The sequence below is a fragment of the Canis lupus genome, chromosome 15 (assembly GCF_011100685.1).
Source record: "Canis lupus familiaris isolate Mischka breed German Shepherd chromosome 15, alternate assembly UU_Cfam_GSD_1.0, whole genome shotgun sequence".
NCBI lineage: Eukaryota > Metazoa > Chordata > Mammalia > Carnivora > Canidae > Canis > Canis lupus.
In genome coordinates this window covers 18,125,340-18,140,229 of record NC_049236.1, presented here as the reverse complement: position 1 = coordinate 18,140,229, position 14,890 = coordinate 18,125,340, and the positions used below count along the sequence as shown (strand labels likewise).

The 14,890-nt window shown below is 51.0% G+C and overlaps 1 long non-coding RNA gene across 1 annotated transcript; it reads left to right on the top strand.

Moving 5' to 3' along the window:
- The first annotated feature begins 4,448 nt into the window (after positions 1-4,448).
- LOC111099003 lies at positions 4,449-12,593 on the top strand. The gene is made up of 3 exons (XR_005370344.1): positions 4,449-5,957; positions 7,760-7,867; positions 10,919-12,593. It is a non-coding gene; the product is annotated as an uncharacterized LOC111099003 (long non-coding RNA).
- Positions 12,594-14,890: the final 2,297 nt, after the last annotated feature.

The following is a 14,890-nucleotide window of genomic DNA, read 5'->3' as shown; positions in this document are numbered from 1 at the left end:
TGCCTACCTGACTGAGCCCCCGGGGGCTCCCGATTGAGGTTGTCTAACTGGATTCACCCTTCAAGGTCACTGCCATACACGGTGATATAATCCATGATTACCCGGGATGCGGGGGTGCTGGTGGGAGCAGGACAATCCAGGCTGACACGGTACAGCTGCGCCTGCAGAGGGACAAGCTCAGAGGAGAGGAGAGCTGAGCGCAGCTGAGCAGGTGAGTCAGGAACCAGGACACAGGTGGGAAGAGCATCCAGGGGGAGGAAACAACACTGGCAAAGTGCGAAGGGGAAAATATGATTTTCTACTCTAAACATAAAAGTAAACCGGGTGGCTGCCACAAAGCTGCAAAGACTAAACCCATGTCATTCAATGACATAAATGAACCCCATTTGTCTGGCTTTTTAATTAATAATGAGGAAATCAGTAAATGCCACAAGCAGTTCCAACGTGATCTTGATTTATGCCCACGTGTGCTCTCTGTGGACCAAGGTCACGTGCCTGGCGGTGACCAGGAAACCTCTGAAGCATTGCCTGCTGTGGACCGTGGCGTCTGGAACATGCCGGACCCGCCGAGGGGTTCCCTCTGTCCTGTCTGCTCCCCCCGGCACGTCTGGCAGGAGTTCCCGGCACTCCATGGGGGGGGCCACATGTGGTCGCTCTTGTGCATTGCGGGTCTTGCACACTTTTCCCCTCAGCAGGTGTGCAAAGCGGTGGATTCAGGCCTGAGAACAGGGGAGGGTGCCTTCCGCCTGTGGGGAAAGAAGGAGGTCGTGGGACCCAGCACGAGCCCCCGCGGGACAACCCGGGCACCAGCCTCCACGGCCCCAGGAGCCCGGGCTGCAGCTCCTCACACGCCATCCAAGTGACCGGCACCCCGGGACGCGGGGGTGCCCCGAGCCTCAGGCCCCGACTCACTGCTCGGGTCACTCTCGTGTCAGATGCGGGACACACAGAGGCCACAGCCACCCGAGGACGCAGCGTCCCGGAGGCCTGAATGTGCCGAGAAGGGACCTAGGGACTGTGGCCTGCTTAGAGACGCTGACCCTGTGGGATCTCGGGGACCAGCCCTGGGCTCAGTTGCTGTTGCAGGCAGCAGGCCCAGCGACGTGGAGGGGATGCGGCAGCTTGGCGTGCTGAACCTCTGCGGCTGAAGAACGCGGAGAAGTGCCGGCTGCAGGGAGGGCTTGCTCACCTCCCCGGGGGCAGGTCCTAACCCCTCCCGGCCAGGGTGTCCCAACCCAGAGGAGAGCAGCCTCCCTCTCTGCAAAGATGCGGCCCAGGGTTCCTCGCCGCCCCCCCCCCCCCCCCCCCCCCCCCGCTTCCCCAGCCCAGCAGGGGACACTCAGCCCTAACCTCTTCCTGGGTCCTTGTCCCCAGGAGGCTCCCGCGTCCCCTCACACTGACCAGAAGGGAATGTGCCCGCTTTCCTCTCCTTGGTCTGGGCTTTGCTTCTCTATGGAGGCGCAGGGACGGCCTGGAGGGAGGAGGAGAGGCCTTCCCTCCCCTGCACTTGTGAGACCTGAGATCATGGAAGAGACCTGGACGGGAGGGGGCCGCTCCCTTGGGGTCTTGTGCTCCCTGTCCCGAGCTGTCCTGGGGCAGCCAGACAGGAATTCACCACCTGAAGGAGCACAAAGTGCCAAGTGGCTAAACCCCAGTCCTGAGGACGTGGGTGCTGGGGGACACCCAGGGTGGGGACGCGGGCTCTTCACTGGGAATGGGGATCAGCCCCCCTCGGAGCTGAGCACACCTGTGCAGGCCCCAGCCTGCTCCCTACAGACTCTGTTTCCTGGCATCCTTGACAGATTCCCAGGCAATTCTGATGGGAGGCCCGGACTCGGGGGTCCCACCGGGCCCAGGGGGGCTGATGGGGTGCTCCTCTACAGGGGGCTGTAGAGGAGGAGACTTGAGAGCCGGCCGAGCACACACTCAGTTTTTGTCCTCTGTCCCTGCGCCCAGTGCTCCTCTCTGCGGCCCAGCTCAGTCCTGACCCTGCGATGTGCCTGTTTGTGTGATGGTCCCTGTCACTTGGTCATGAGCTCCTGAGGCTGGGCAGCTGGAGACCAGACGGCCCCTTCCAGTCACGCCGCGAGCTGGAGAAAGCATTCTGGAAAGCCCAGACCCACCCGCAGACATCCTTTGGTTGGTCATCACGCTTTCGTAAAATTCCCCTAGTGGGATTGAGTTGGGGCAACTCCTGCGTCTCCCCTTTACCGGGTCACACTGCTGCACACTCACTGCCCTCTGACGCCAGACTGGGGGGTTCTAGACAGGGAATTTGGGACAGTGGCTGGGTCCTACAGTTTAACTCAACTCTGAGGCTCCCTCCCTGGATGTGGGGTCAGCTCCCCCGGCTGACGGGTCAGCCCTGCAAGACTCCCCCATTCAGATGCCAATCCCAGTCCAGCTTGTCACCTGTACTCCGGGCACCTGTGCCTGGCTATCGATCTGACCTTCCCACCAGCCCCTTGTGTGTTGGGTCGACTTGCAGGAGCCGCTCCCAGAACTCAAGGGAACACTGAGGGTTTAGCAGTTTAAGAGAGGATATGATGGGGACAGAGAGCAAGAGGCGGAGAAAGAGATCCGTGGGGTAAGGTCCGAGGGCCCCTCGTGCAGGAGCTGCTGTGTCCAGGCACTTGGGGCACATGCCCTCCCCGGGGGGCTGATGCGGGACAGCCTTAGGGCTCCAGGGTGGCGGCCAGGAGAGATTTCTTGAGAAGTCTTTGGTGCAAAAAAGCTGGTTTTAGTAGCACCCGGGCACAGGCCCCGTGGGCAGGCGGAGCCACACTGAGGCCTGATGGGAGACCCACCAGATACTTTCAAGGTGGAAGGGGGGCTGGAGAGAGAGGAATTCTCTAAGGAATTTTGGAATCTTGTTTTCCAGAACCTTGAAGGGCCAAGCTAGTTTTAGAAAGGGGTCATTGGGGCAGCCTGGGTGGCTTAGCGGTTGGGTGCCTGCCTTCCACTCAGGGCAGGATCCTGGGGTCTGGGGATCGAGTCCCACGTCGGGCTCCCTGCGTGGAGCCTGCTTCTCCCTCTGCCTGGGTCTCTGCCTCTCTCTGTGTGTTTCTCATGCATAAATAAATAAAATCTTAAAATTAAAAAAAAAAAAAAGAAGAGGTCATTGGTTACTATTTGGTAAAACCTGAGTCATGAGACGGTGCAGATGGATTCTCCGGGGCCATGTGCTGGGGGTCACACAGCACATCATGTATCTGGGGGCTGGAGATAGAGTCTCCAATGGAATTTTCATATGTTCTAGAAGCTTCACCAGATCCTGGAGGTCAGGCCAAGCGTGCCCTTTGCCCTCAGCAAGGTATTAATATTGAGTCAGCTGAGGCCCGGGAGGAAGGTCACTCTGCTGTGTCAAGGACCCGGCCGCGGGCTGCAGCAAGTGAGGAAGTTTCCTTTTCTATTGCCTTCGTGGCCCACATCGTCGATGTGGCTGCCCCCTGCAAGGCCCCTGAGCCCACTGTCGGGGCTTCTGTAGGGTCTCCTCACGTGCGTAGGCTCAGCCGATGCCTCCACGGAGCCCCTGTGCCCCGCTGGAGGCTGAGGCTGAGGCCGAGGTGGCCGAGCTTTCACTCCGGGCTGCACGTCCCTGGTGCCCCGGCCCAGGCAGGGGCCACCCGGGCCCCCCCCCCCCCCCACCGAGCTGCTGCCTTTCCACCCAAGATGCTCCTGGGCTCTCACCACTTAGGGATCGGCCGGGCCTGTGGGCGGCTGCCGGGGCTCCGAGGCCGAGAGCAGTAGGTGTTTGCTGTTGTCTCATGGGGATGATGTTATTTATTTATTTGAGAGAGAGAGAGCAGGAGAGAGGGGCATAAGGAAGAGCAGACGCCCCACGATCAGGGAGCCAGGAGGGGTTCAATCCCAGGACCCTGAGATCATGACCTGAGCTTAAGGCAGATGCTTCACTGACTGAGCCACCCAGGTGCCCCCAGCCTAATTTTCCACCCCAGTCCTTCAATATCTAAACTCACTCCCTGGTCCCAAAACACCGTAACCTCTGTTATATTTCAGTATTTGGGCGAGGCCAGAATGTTCTTAGATCCCAATGCTTTCTCTTGTCTTCATCTATGCTTTCTCTTCATGCAATCCAATAGATCATGGGAGAAATGATCTAGTGCTACAGTGCATTGTTAACCCTATTCCTATTTATTTATATTTATATATTTTTAAAATTTTATTTATTTGTTCTTGATAGACATAGAGACAGAGAGAAGCAGAGATAAAGGCAAAGGGAGAACGAGGCTCCATGCCGGGAGCCCAACACGGCACTCTATCCCAGGACTCCAGGATCGCGCCCTGGGCCAAAGGCAGGTGCTACACTGCTGACCCCCCAGGGATCCCCTATTTATTTATATTTAAAACATTAGTTGATCCCATATGGAAGCCAATACTAAGGATGTAAGTTGTGTCATTGTCAGCGTTAGAGCCTGTGTGTGAAAGTACCACGGAGGTGCCTGTGGTACCTTCCCGTAAACATAGGCCATGGGTTCAAGGGAAATATGTCAAAGCCCTGGGCAGAGTGGGAGGGATGGAGAACTGTCTTCTCCAAAGTCCCAGGGACACAGGCTGAGACAAGTGGCAGAGGCCCTGGGTCCCTGAGTAACGAAGGTGAACTGAGGCCCAAATGGTTCTCCTGAGGATGTTGGCAAAGGCAACCTAGGTGGCTCCAAGCTGGCAATCACGGGAAAGGGACCCCGAACACACATACTCACAGTCCTTAGAATGCAGGAGAAAATGATTTTATTGCTGTGAACAGGTGCAAGGAAGCTTGGCCGAAGGTGCAAGAGGAAAACCATGGGGCCTGGGCCGTTCTTGGCCCTCTGCCCTATTGCCTTCCTTCCAATCACACAGAGCTCCCAATCTGAAAAGCATCCAAAGTCTGCTGTCCCTTACTCTCGTCTCACATCTTGGCCCTTTACTTATTTCTTCTATGGGAACCATGGGAATCAACAAAGGAAAGAGAAAGCAGAGACATCATGAGAGAGCCTGGCCCAGGGGGAGGGACCGCAATGGCCACCTTGGTCTTAACCGAAGTGTGTAGGACCCAGCGGGACGGTGTCGTCTAAGTGGACGGGAAGCAGAAGATTGGGAGGGTAGCCTGGCTGCGAGTTGTTACAGGCAACAATGTAGAACTGGTTCTGGTACGTAGTACGGTAGGTGCACTGGGGCCGGCGCCCAGTGAGAAGGCAGTAGGTCATGTTCACCCTCCCTGCGCTCTTGTGGCAGTTTTCCCCACTGGTGGTACAGTTCATGTTGGGCTGTTGACAGGTAGCGAGCACGTTTTCGAGGACTCAACCAGAAAGGTGTTTTTCCCCTTATATCTGGGAAGCAGATTATTGATCCGAGGCATTTCAGTTCTGCATTGCACCTGATTCGCTCTTAAGTGCTGGGTGTTAAACCACTGAAGGGCGGTGAAGCCTGGAGGCCGAGCAGCAGCTGGAGGCACCGGCCCCCATGATCCCAGCAGCAGCAGGAGCAGAGGCCACGGCCCCGGGGGGACACAGCATCATCCCTCTGGGCAGGAGGAGGAAGGAAAATGAGGGAATCACAGTGGTCAGAGCAATAGGAACAAAATGATCCTTCCCAGCCATTAGGTGCTTATTGTGCCTTTAAGGTTTCCTTGCTCCTTTCTTGATCTTCATTTTATTTCATTCTTTTTTATGCCTTTATTCTTGGTTTCAGAGTGAGCAAGACAGCGGGTCAGAGAGCACCCAAGGGATGGGGGCCGAGGGGGGCTGAGAGGCACACTCGCCTCCGAGCGGGACCCCACAGCGGGGCTCTGACGGGCTCGGGCTCAGCCCCCCCCCCCCCCCGCAGAGGCAGGCGCTCTCCCGGGGCTCCCCGGGGGTCACGGGGGGTCACCGGCTGGTGGTCGTCACCTCAACTGCCTGCTGCCTTGAGTGTCTGGGTCCCGGAGGTCCTGAGCCCCGCGCGAGGAGGAACAGGAGGTAGGAGGACTGCGCCCCCTGCAGACCCCGGTCCCCTCCCTGTCCTGTCCCCAAGGGACTGACCCTGGGCCCGGCCTCCCTCCCGAGGCCCTGTCCTCCCACCGGCCGCCCTGGGCCCCGGGTCCCCTCCCGCCTGGGCCGCGGCCGCCCTCCACCAGGTGTCCTGCGAGGCTCCGGCTGTTGCCTAGGCCATGCGCAGCCCCAGACTCTAAGGTCGAGCCTGCTCCCCACCCTGGGGCGGCCTAAGTACCCCGGGGACCTGCACACTTCCTGGGCGGGCCGGGCCTTCCTTCCCCTTCTGCTGCTGCAGGGCCGCGGCCTTGACCTCAGGTTCCAGCACCAGACCCGCCGTGGGACCTTGATGCCATGGTGGCCACGGCCCTGGACCTGGGGTGCGGTGGGGGCCCCCGGCACGGGTTGCCCCCCTGCTCGGGGTCCTGGGCCACGGCCCGGGCTGCCCAGCCTCAGGAGCTCATGACCGAGCGCCAGGGACCCAGGCACATCACAGAGTCATGGTTGAGCTGGGCCGCAGGGAGGAGCGCTGGGCACAGGGCCAGAGCTCCCTGGCCGGGTGATCGCACTCCCGGGTGTCCCTGCAAGGACATGACCCAGAGCTGTGACGGGACACTGCTCTCCAACTTCGTGGCAGCAGGGCTGGGACAACCGAGCAGGGAGTGCCGATGCCTGTGGACTTGGGCACAGAGAGAGAAGGTGCCATCTCCGGACTCCGGGGACTAGGCCGCAGCCTCACGCCAGCACCACCTGCAAAGGCTCGGGTGGAACCGGAGGGGATTGTGTGAAGGGAACAGAAGTCAGCGGGAGGAGGACTATTTTCATATGGTTTCACTCAGATGTGGAAGCCATTTAAAATCCACGTATAGTGTTTTATAATCTAGATTTTCATTTACTAATATCCTCTAAGGATTTCTCAAACCATAGAAATCTTTGAGCGCATCATACAGGGGAGCCTGGTGACGTCACGAATGGTCGTCCCCACTTTACTTAGCCAGGCCCTGAGAGGGTTACGTTTTCCCAACTGTAGCGGTTATGAACCGTGCTTTAATGACTATTCTTCTGTATTTCCTTAAAAAAAGCCTCCCCGATGCATCAAGTCCCCACGGCCACCTCACGCCGGTGGACTGCACACCCCCCAATTATCTCGAGGCACCCACACCCCCCATCATGGTTCAAGGAAGCCCTCAGCCTCCTCTCTTGTGCTCACCTCCTTCCCCAAACATACCGAAGCTGCTCCCAGTCTCAACAGGGCAAAGCCACTTTGGGAATCATGCCCTGCCTGCCTGTTGGGCCGCCCGTCGGATAAAAACGCTCTCTTTGATTAAAAACCAGTGTCTCCTCGAGCAGCCCGGGTGGCTCAGAGGTTTAACGCTGCCTTCAGCCCAGGGCGTGATCCTGGAGACCCGGGATCAGGTCCCACATCGGGCTCCCTGCATGGAGCCTGCTTCTCCCTCTGCCTGTGTCTCTGCCTCTCTCTCTATGTCTATCATAAGTAAATAAATAAATTAAAAAAAAAAAACCTTCTCAGGATTTTAAAATGCAGCAAGTTCACAATAGCACATGTGATAGGAAATGTCTCAGCCCAGAACCAAGAGCGTAGATAGTGGAGCCAGCTCTCCCTCCTCAGGCCCCTCACACCCACTCGCCATCAGGAGTATGGATATGAACTAGAGTGTGGCAGTGGTTTGCAACTATGCATAAGAATATTTATAGAATTAGTATGATTTTTGTTGTTAAAATATTATGAAAAGATCTGTCTTTGATTAAGATCTATGTTCTGGATAAAGCAGACTCCTGTGATGGGCTATCCCATGGGGCCACTAACATCTGGAATTTTGCCAGTCGACCTCTACTTGAAGACAAATTACTCTGAGATCACCAGGCCTAGCTGGTAGGTAAGTTCTGACTAGTTTTAATGGTATTTTTGGTAGTTACGTGCATATGTGTGGTGTTTGTATTTCAGCCCCTAGACCAAAGGCCATAAAAGTGCATGAAAATTTGAGAAAAGCTATTGACCTGCTGTCTAAACATGGAAACAGAACAAGATGCCTTCAAACACTTTCAGTGGGTTCATGGGTTCATGAACTTCTTGAAGTCCTCAGGTTAGAAGCAACTGTTCTAGAAAACTTGATCCCCTTGGTGGATGGACACCAGCTTTTTCATCCTTATATACTAGGGCCTTGAGGAGTGACCCATTATATACTTCCAAGTTGGCAGGAGGTTAGGAATGCATAAATCTCTAAGGAATTTGGAGGCAAGATTTCCAGAACCTTCAGAGGGAAAGCTATTCTTAGGAAAAGTTCATTTATTGTAAGTGCATCTCCCTCTTTAACGCAGAAACAGAGAGATGACTATAAATCACAAGAAATTCTTTTTAAAAATTTACATTCAATTAGCCAACATGTAGTACATCATTGGTTTCAGATGTAGTGTTCAGTAATTCATTAGTTGCATGTCACACCCAGTGCTCATCCCATCACGTGCTCTCCTTAATGGCCGGGACCCCGTTACCCCATCCCCCCAAACACCTCCCCTCCAACAACCCTCAGTTTCTTTCCCATGAGTCTCTCATGGTTTGTCTCCCTCTCTGATTTCTTCCCATTCCATTTTCCCTCCCTTCTCCTATAATCTTCTGTGCTGTTTCTTACATTTTACATATGAGTGAAACCGTGTGATAACTGCCTTTATCTGATTGACTTATTTTGCTCAATATAACACCCTTCAGTTCCATCCACATCGATGTAAATGGTAAGATTTCATCCTTTCTGATGGCTGAGTAATATTCCATTGTATATAGAGACCACGTCTTCTTTTTTTCTTTTTTTAAGATTTTATTTATTCATCCATGAGAGACACAGAGAGAGGCAGAGACACAGGCAGAGGGAGAAGCAGGCTCCCTGTGGGGAGCCCGATGCGGCACTCCATCCTGGGACTCCAGGATCACACCCTGGGCCAAAGGCGGTGCTAAACTGCTGAGCCACCCGGGTGTCCCTAGACCACATCTTCGTTATCCATTCACCTGTCCATGGACATCTGGGCTCTTTCCATAGTTTGGCTATTGTGGACATTGCTGCTATGAACATTGGGGTGCAGGTGCCCCTTTAGAATCACTACATTTGTATCTTTGGGGTGAATACTTAGTAATGTAATTGCTGGGTCATAGGGTAGCTCTGTTTTTAACTTCTTGAGGAATCTTCACACTATTTTTCAGAGTGTCTGCACCAGCTTGCATTCCCACCAACAGTGCAAGAGGGCTCCCCTTGCTCCACATCCTCTCCAACATTTGTTGTTACTTGACTTGTTAATTTTAGCCATTCTCACTGGTGTGAGGTGGTACCTCACTGTGGTTTGATTTGCAGCTCCCTGATGCCAGATGATGTTGAGGTTTTGTCATGTGTCTGTTGGCCATTTGTATGTTTTCTCTGGAAAAATATCCACAAGAAACTCTTATCAATGAAAAAAAGAAAAGAAAACTATTTTCAATGGAGAAGGCATAGACTTAAATATGCATAACAAACTTTATCGTTGTTTTTTAAATTTTATTTTAAATAAATAAAATTTGAGAGAGAGAAAGAACACAAGAGGGGGTAAGGTCAGAGGGAGAAGCAGACTCCTCACTGAGCAAGGACCCTGATGCAGGGCTTGATCCAGACCTGAGCCAAAGGCAGATGTTTAACCAACTGAGCCACCCAGGTGCCCCAAACCACACCATCGTTTGCTTGATTTTCCTGGTAACCTCCCATAATTGGCCTCATCACTCCCATTCCAACGTCTTTCATTGATCTTTAGCTGAAGATGGTATTCAAGGTGGTGGCGTGAGCCATTATGGGGAATTTTACTCAGTTTTTCTGGATATCTCCCACATATACACAGAGAGAGAGAGAGAGGCAGAGATGCAGGCAGAGGGAGAAGCAGGCTCCATGCAGGGAACCCGATGCGGGACTCGATCCCAGGACTCCAGGGTCACACACTGAGCCAAAGGTGGACACTCAACTGCTGAGCCACCCAGGCGTCCCATCTGGTGCACCGTAAAATCCAGCTCAAGTAAAGCATTCCTTAAATAACAGGGAACCATAGGCTGATAACTGACCGGGGGTTGTGTCATGGGCATACCGTGAAGGCGCACACACGAGTTGTGTCTTTCCACAATGTCAGCTTTAGTCAATCATAAAGCAAAGTTAAATCATAATTACAAAGTAGGTTCAGGGAGCCCCCTGGGTGGCTCCGCGGTTTGATGCCTGCCTTCGGACGAGGGCATGATCCTGGGGTCTCAGGATCAAGTCCCGCGTTGGGCTCCCTGCATGGAGCCTGCTTCTCCCTCTGCCTGTGTCTCTGCCTCGATCTCTCTCTCTCTCTCTCTCATGGGTGAATAAATGAAATCTTTTTAAAAAAATATGGTAGGTAGAGGATTCCAAACGCAATGATATTTCACCATGTGGTTAAACTTGGCTTCTCACACAGCAAACAGAGCAGGACATAAGACAAACCACACAACAAAGCAGATAACAGAAGGGTGTAGTAAGTTAACGAACCAAACTTGGGAAGTGAGTCTATGGCCAGACGGTTGAGATAAGGCCTCGGTCAGGCCCAGGTCAGCTCTGGGCACTTAACCGCTTCTGATTATCTCAGTTCTGTTTGGAGATCAACAGGGCAGAGCCTTTGGAGACAGTTGCTTTTTTAAGTGGTAAGACATAGAGGGGTCAGGTCTGAAGAGTCTGACAGTTTGCTGCCCAAATCCTCCCCTTTCTAAAGGGATTGAATCGGCCTTGAGCTTCTGTAGACCCCTCTGGTTCTGCTTGTCACCAATTCTGGGCTTTCAGGTGATGATGGTCCTGGGAATTTCTCCTGGCTGAAGTACTTTTAACTACCGTGTCATGGCTTGACACAGGCCTCTCCCTGACACAGGCTTCTGCTTGACATGAGAGACTCCATTTTGCCTTCTACAGGTTGTCTCAGATTACACACCATCAATCCAACTACTTTCTAGTGTTTTGGGGTAAAGAAGAAGAATAAAAAGACAGGAATTCTGGGCACCTAGGTTTGAAGGACTTGAAAGATGGCTTTGAGAAAAATTAAGATGGCCTTATATATATATACAGACCTTCCTAACAAGTTCATGTGATCCACGGAAGACCTAAATCAGGATAATGATTCTGTGAAAGTAGAGGGAGGAGACGAGGAGAACTATGGGGGCTCCCGTGTGGAGGGGCAAGCTCAGAAAGAGATCCACGGTTTTGCAAGGCATCACATCTTACTATACTTTGGGACTTGAGTGGGTAATTTTGAGAATTATAGGAAGCAATGCATGTGAAAATATGTTTTTAAACAATAAAGTGTTATGTCGATATAAATTGCCCGTAATATCATCATAAGCTTGTTCTACCCCAGTCATTTCAGTTTGAACTAGTTAATCCAGTGTTTCTGGAATAAGTGTGATAGTCTACTTTTGATGTGGAAGACAAATTGCTGCGAACCCCCAGCCATACATCCATACCTTCAACTGTGAGCTAAGCAAAAAGCTCTACGGCTTCTCTGAAATAAAGCCAGTTAATTAGGAAGCACCTTAAACTGAACTATAGAAACATATCCCTTTATACCTGCAGAGATCAAGCAAGTACAAAGCAGCACAGAAAAGTGAGTTAACCATTGTTCCTGGAGCCGTTTGTTTGGTCTGCTTCCTAGAGTTCTGTCTCCTCACTTCTCTAACAGAAGCTGTTCGGGTTGTGGCTCCTAATTTGAGTTCCTAAAGAGATATTATCTTTTAAATACAAATTTAAAGTCATTTGTTGATTATATTCTTTATTTAAACATTTTCCGTGACTTTAACTTCTTCCTATTAATTCCTTAGGATTTCCCTTTGTTAACCACTATTCAGTGTTTTGGTACAATCATTTCTCAAACCGTAACAGTGATAAATGTCCTCAGGCAGATGATGATAACATATTAGGGTGTCTTACCCTGGACTCCATGGGCTTCCAAGGATTCCATGGATGGAATTTATAGGGTCCATGAACTGGCATGGGGTGTTAACCTCAAAAAATAAAACTAGCAGTTATTTTACCAGCAAAAATGAGCTTATTCGGGAATAGCAGAGAATTGTAATCAGGGATAAGCAGGCTACTATGGCAAAACTATAGGCGAGTCCCTGAACAAAGGAGGGGAACTTTTTCTTTTCTAGAGGAAAGGAAGAAGTACGGAAAGCTGTTATAAACTGAAAGTCCGCTGGCGTTCCCTGGGAGTTGGAAGGATAGTAGCTTTCTGTTGGCTGGGTTGTGACCGGCTCAATAGGCTGGGCTGTTGGGGAGCCGGGTGGAGAAGCCCACCTTCCTGCTGGGATAGTAGAGCAGCAGGACTTGCCAAGTAGTCTTTTCCTGTTGGATCTGCAGTTGGTATGAGTGGTAGGGCATCAAAGTGCCCCCTGCTGGCCTCCACAGCCCTTCTAAACTAGGTTTCCTTTTATTAATTTTCACAGGGAAATAATGTTAACATCTGTATTTTCACTAACTTGCAACTGAAATGTAACAATTCCTTCATTTTGGGGGGCACCTGGCAGGCTCAGTCGGAAGAGTATGTGACTCTTGATCTTGGGGTCATGAGTTCAAGCCCCACATGGGGTGTAGAGGTGACTTAAATAAATAAAACAAAAAAAAATGTCTTTCTGTTGATGGTCTTTTTGGTTGTTTCCATATCTTGCTACTGCGAACAATGAACATAGGGGTGCGGGTATCTCTTTGATATCTTGGTTTCAGTTCCTTCGTATAAACCCTCAGAAGTGGGATGGCTGGATTATAGGTGGTTCCATTTTTTTTAAGACTTATTTATTTTGAGATTGGGGGAGAGGAGCAGAGAGAGAGCATACATGTACAGGTGCAACACAGAGAGAGAGAGAAAAAGAATCCAAAGCAGACTCCCTGCTGAGCATGGAGCCTGACATAGAGCTCGATCTCCTGACCCTGAGATCATGACCTGAGCCAAAATCAAAGTCAGACTCAACCAACTGAGCCACCTAGGCACCCCAGTAGTTCTATTTTTAATTTTTGGAGGAATCTCCATATGGTTTTCCATAATGGCTGCCCTAATTTACATCCCCATCAGTAGTGTACCAGGGTTCTCTTTTCTGCATATCCTCATGTTTAACGTTGGTCTCAGCTATTGGATAGTGATGTCATCAACTAGGGATGCCTGAAGGCATGTGCATTGCCCCCCACAGACATTTTCCCAACCAGAGCTGATTCTGTCGCTGGACTGGCCCTTGTGGCTCATATTATGATTGCAAGATATACCTCAGCAACAACCATCAGGGAACTTTGAAAAAACAAGACTTATTATTCATATATTCTGGAAGGTACATGGCACGCCCAAAGCCACATAAGTTCTTGTGTAGAGAAAGAGGGCACAGACTTGGGGCTCTGCCTTTATTAGGGCCTAGGGTGGGATGCCTAAGATTTTGAGGTTTCATGTTTTATTGGTGAATTTAAAACATAAAAGCAGGAATGAAAGCATGGGAAAGGAAAAGCAGGGTCACACAAACGGTCAGGTATCTATCTAGATCACCCAAGGCTGAAAGGGGAACTTCGTGGGCGGGATGGCATGGCTCCTTATCTAGTTGTACAGCTGGCAATATATTTATTTGAGATGGATGTTTTTGAAACAGATGCCTTGGCAATCAAAAGCTTCTTGTCAGGCACTTTACACTCACACCTGTCGTTTTGTTTTATCTTAAATGAGAGTCATCCTATAATAGATGCGTGGTGATATCTCATTGCAGTTTTGACTTGCATTTCCCCGGTGGCTAGTGATGGTGAATGGCATAAACATACAATGGAATGTTATTCAGCCTTAAAAAGGAAGGAAATCCTGTGATTTTTGACATCATAGATGGACCTGGTGGACATTATGTTGAGCGAAATAAACCAGACACAGAAAGACAAATATTGCCTGATCTCACCATATGTGGAATCTACAGTAGTCAGAATCATAGAAGCAGAGTTCAGTGGTGGTTACTAGGGGCTTGGGAGGTAAGGGAATCGGGGAGGTGTTGGCCAAATTTCAGCTGTGCCACTGAATAAATTCTGAGATCCGAGGTGTAGCATAGTGACTGTAGGTATGTTGAAACTCAAAATAGAGTTGCTATGCTAAGCCCCACATCACCAAATTGAGACTTCACGACAGTTTTGGCTCGTTCAGCACTAGTTAGATCATCTGCCGATAGATCCCTGCCATCCCCTGAAGGAAAGTGATCTTGCAACAACTGATCTGCTTTTTTGCCAAGTATAACATCCTTGTTCCTGCTTCCTCCTGCCTATAAACATCTTTCATTTTGTACAGCGCCCTGCAGGTCCTTTCTCTCTGCTAGATTGGATGCCGCTTGATCCATGGATCACTGAATAAAGCCAATAAGACCTTAAAAATTTACTGGGCTTAAGGGGTCCCTGGCTAGTTCAGGTCCTCTTGATCTCTGGTTTGTAGGTTCGAGCCCCACGTTGGGTGTAGAGATTACTAAAAATGAATAAATAAACTTAAAAAAAAGAAAGTCAGGGCAGCCCTGGTGGCACAGCGGTTTAGCGCCGCCTGCAGCCCAGAGTGTGATCCTGGAGACCCGGGATCCTGGAGTCCCACGTCGGGCTCCCTGCATGGAGCCTGCTTCTCCCTCTGCCTGGGTCTCTGCCTTTCTCTCTCTCTCTCTGTGTCTCTATGCATAAATAAATTTTTAAAAACTTTAAAATAAATAAATAAAAAACGAAAGTCATTTGAAAAAATGTACTCAGTTTCATTTTTTTTTAAACAGGTGGCAATACAGTACTATAAGCTCGAAATTTACCGACAGGATAAGTCCTGTTTCTTAGCACACACAGAAAATGCTGCCTATGTACGGTGATAGATTTGTTAATCAGCCCGATTGTAGGGTTTATTTCAGG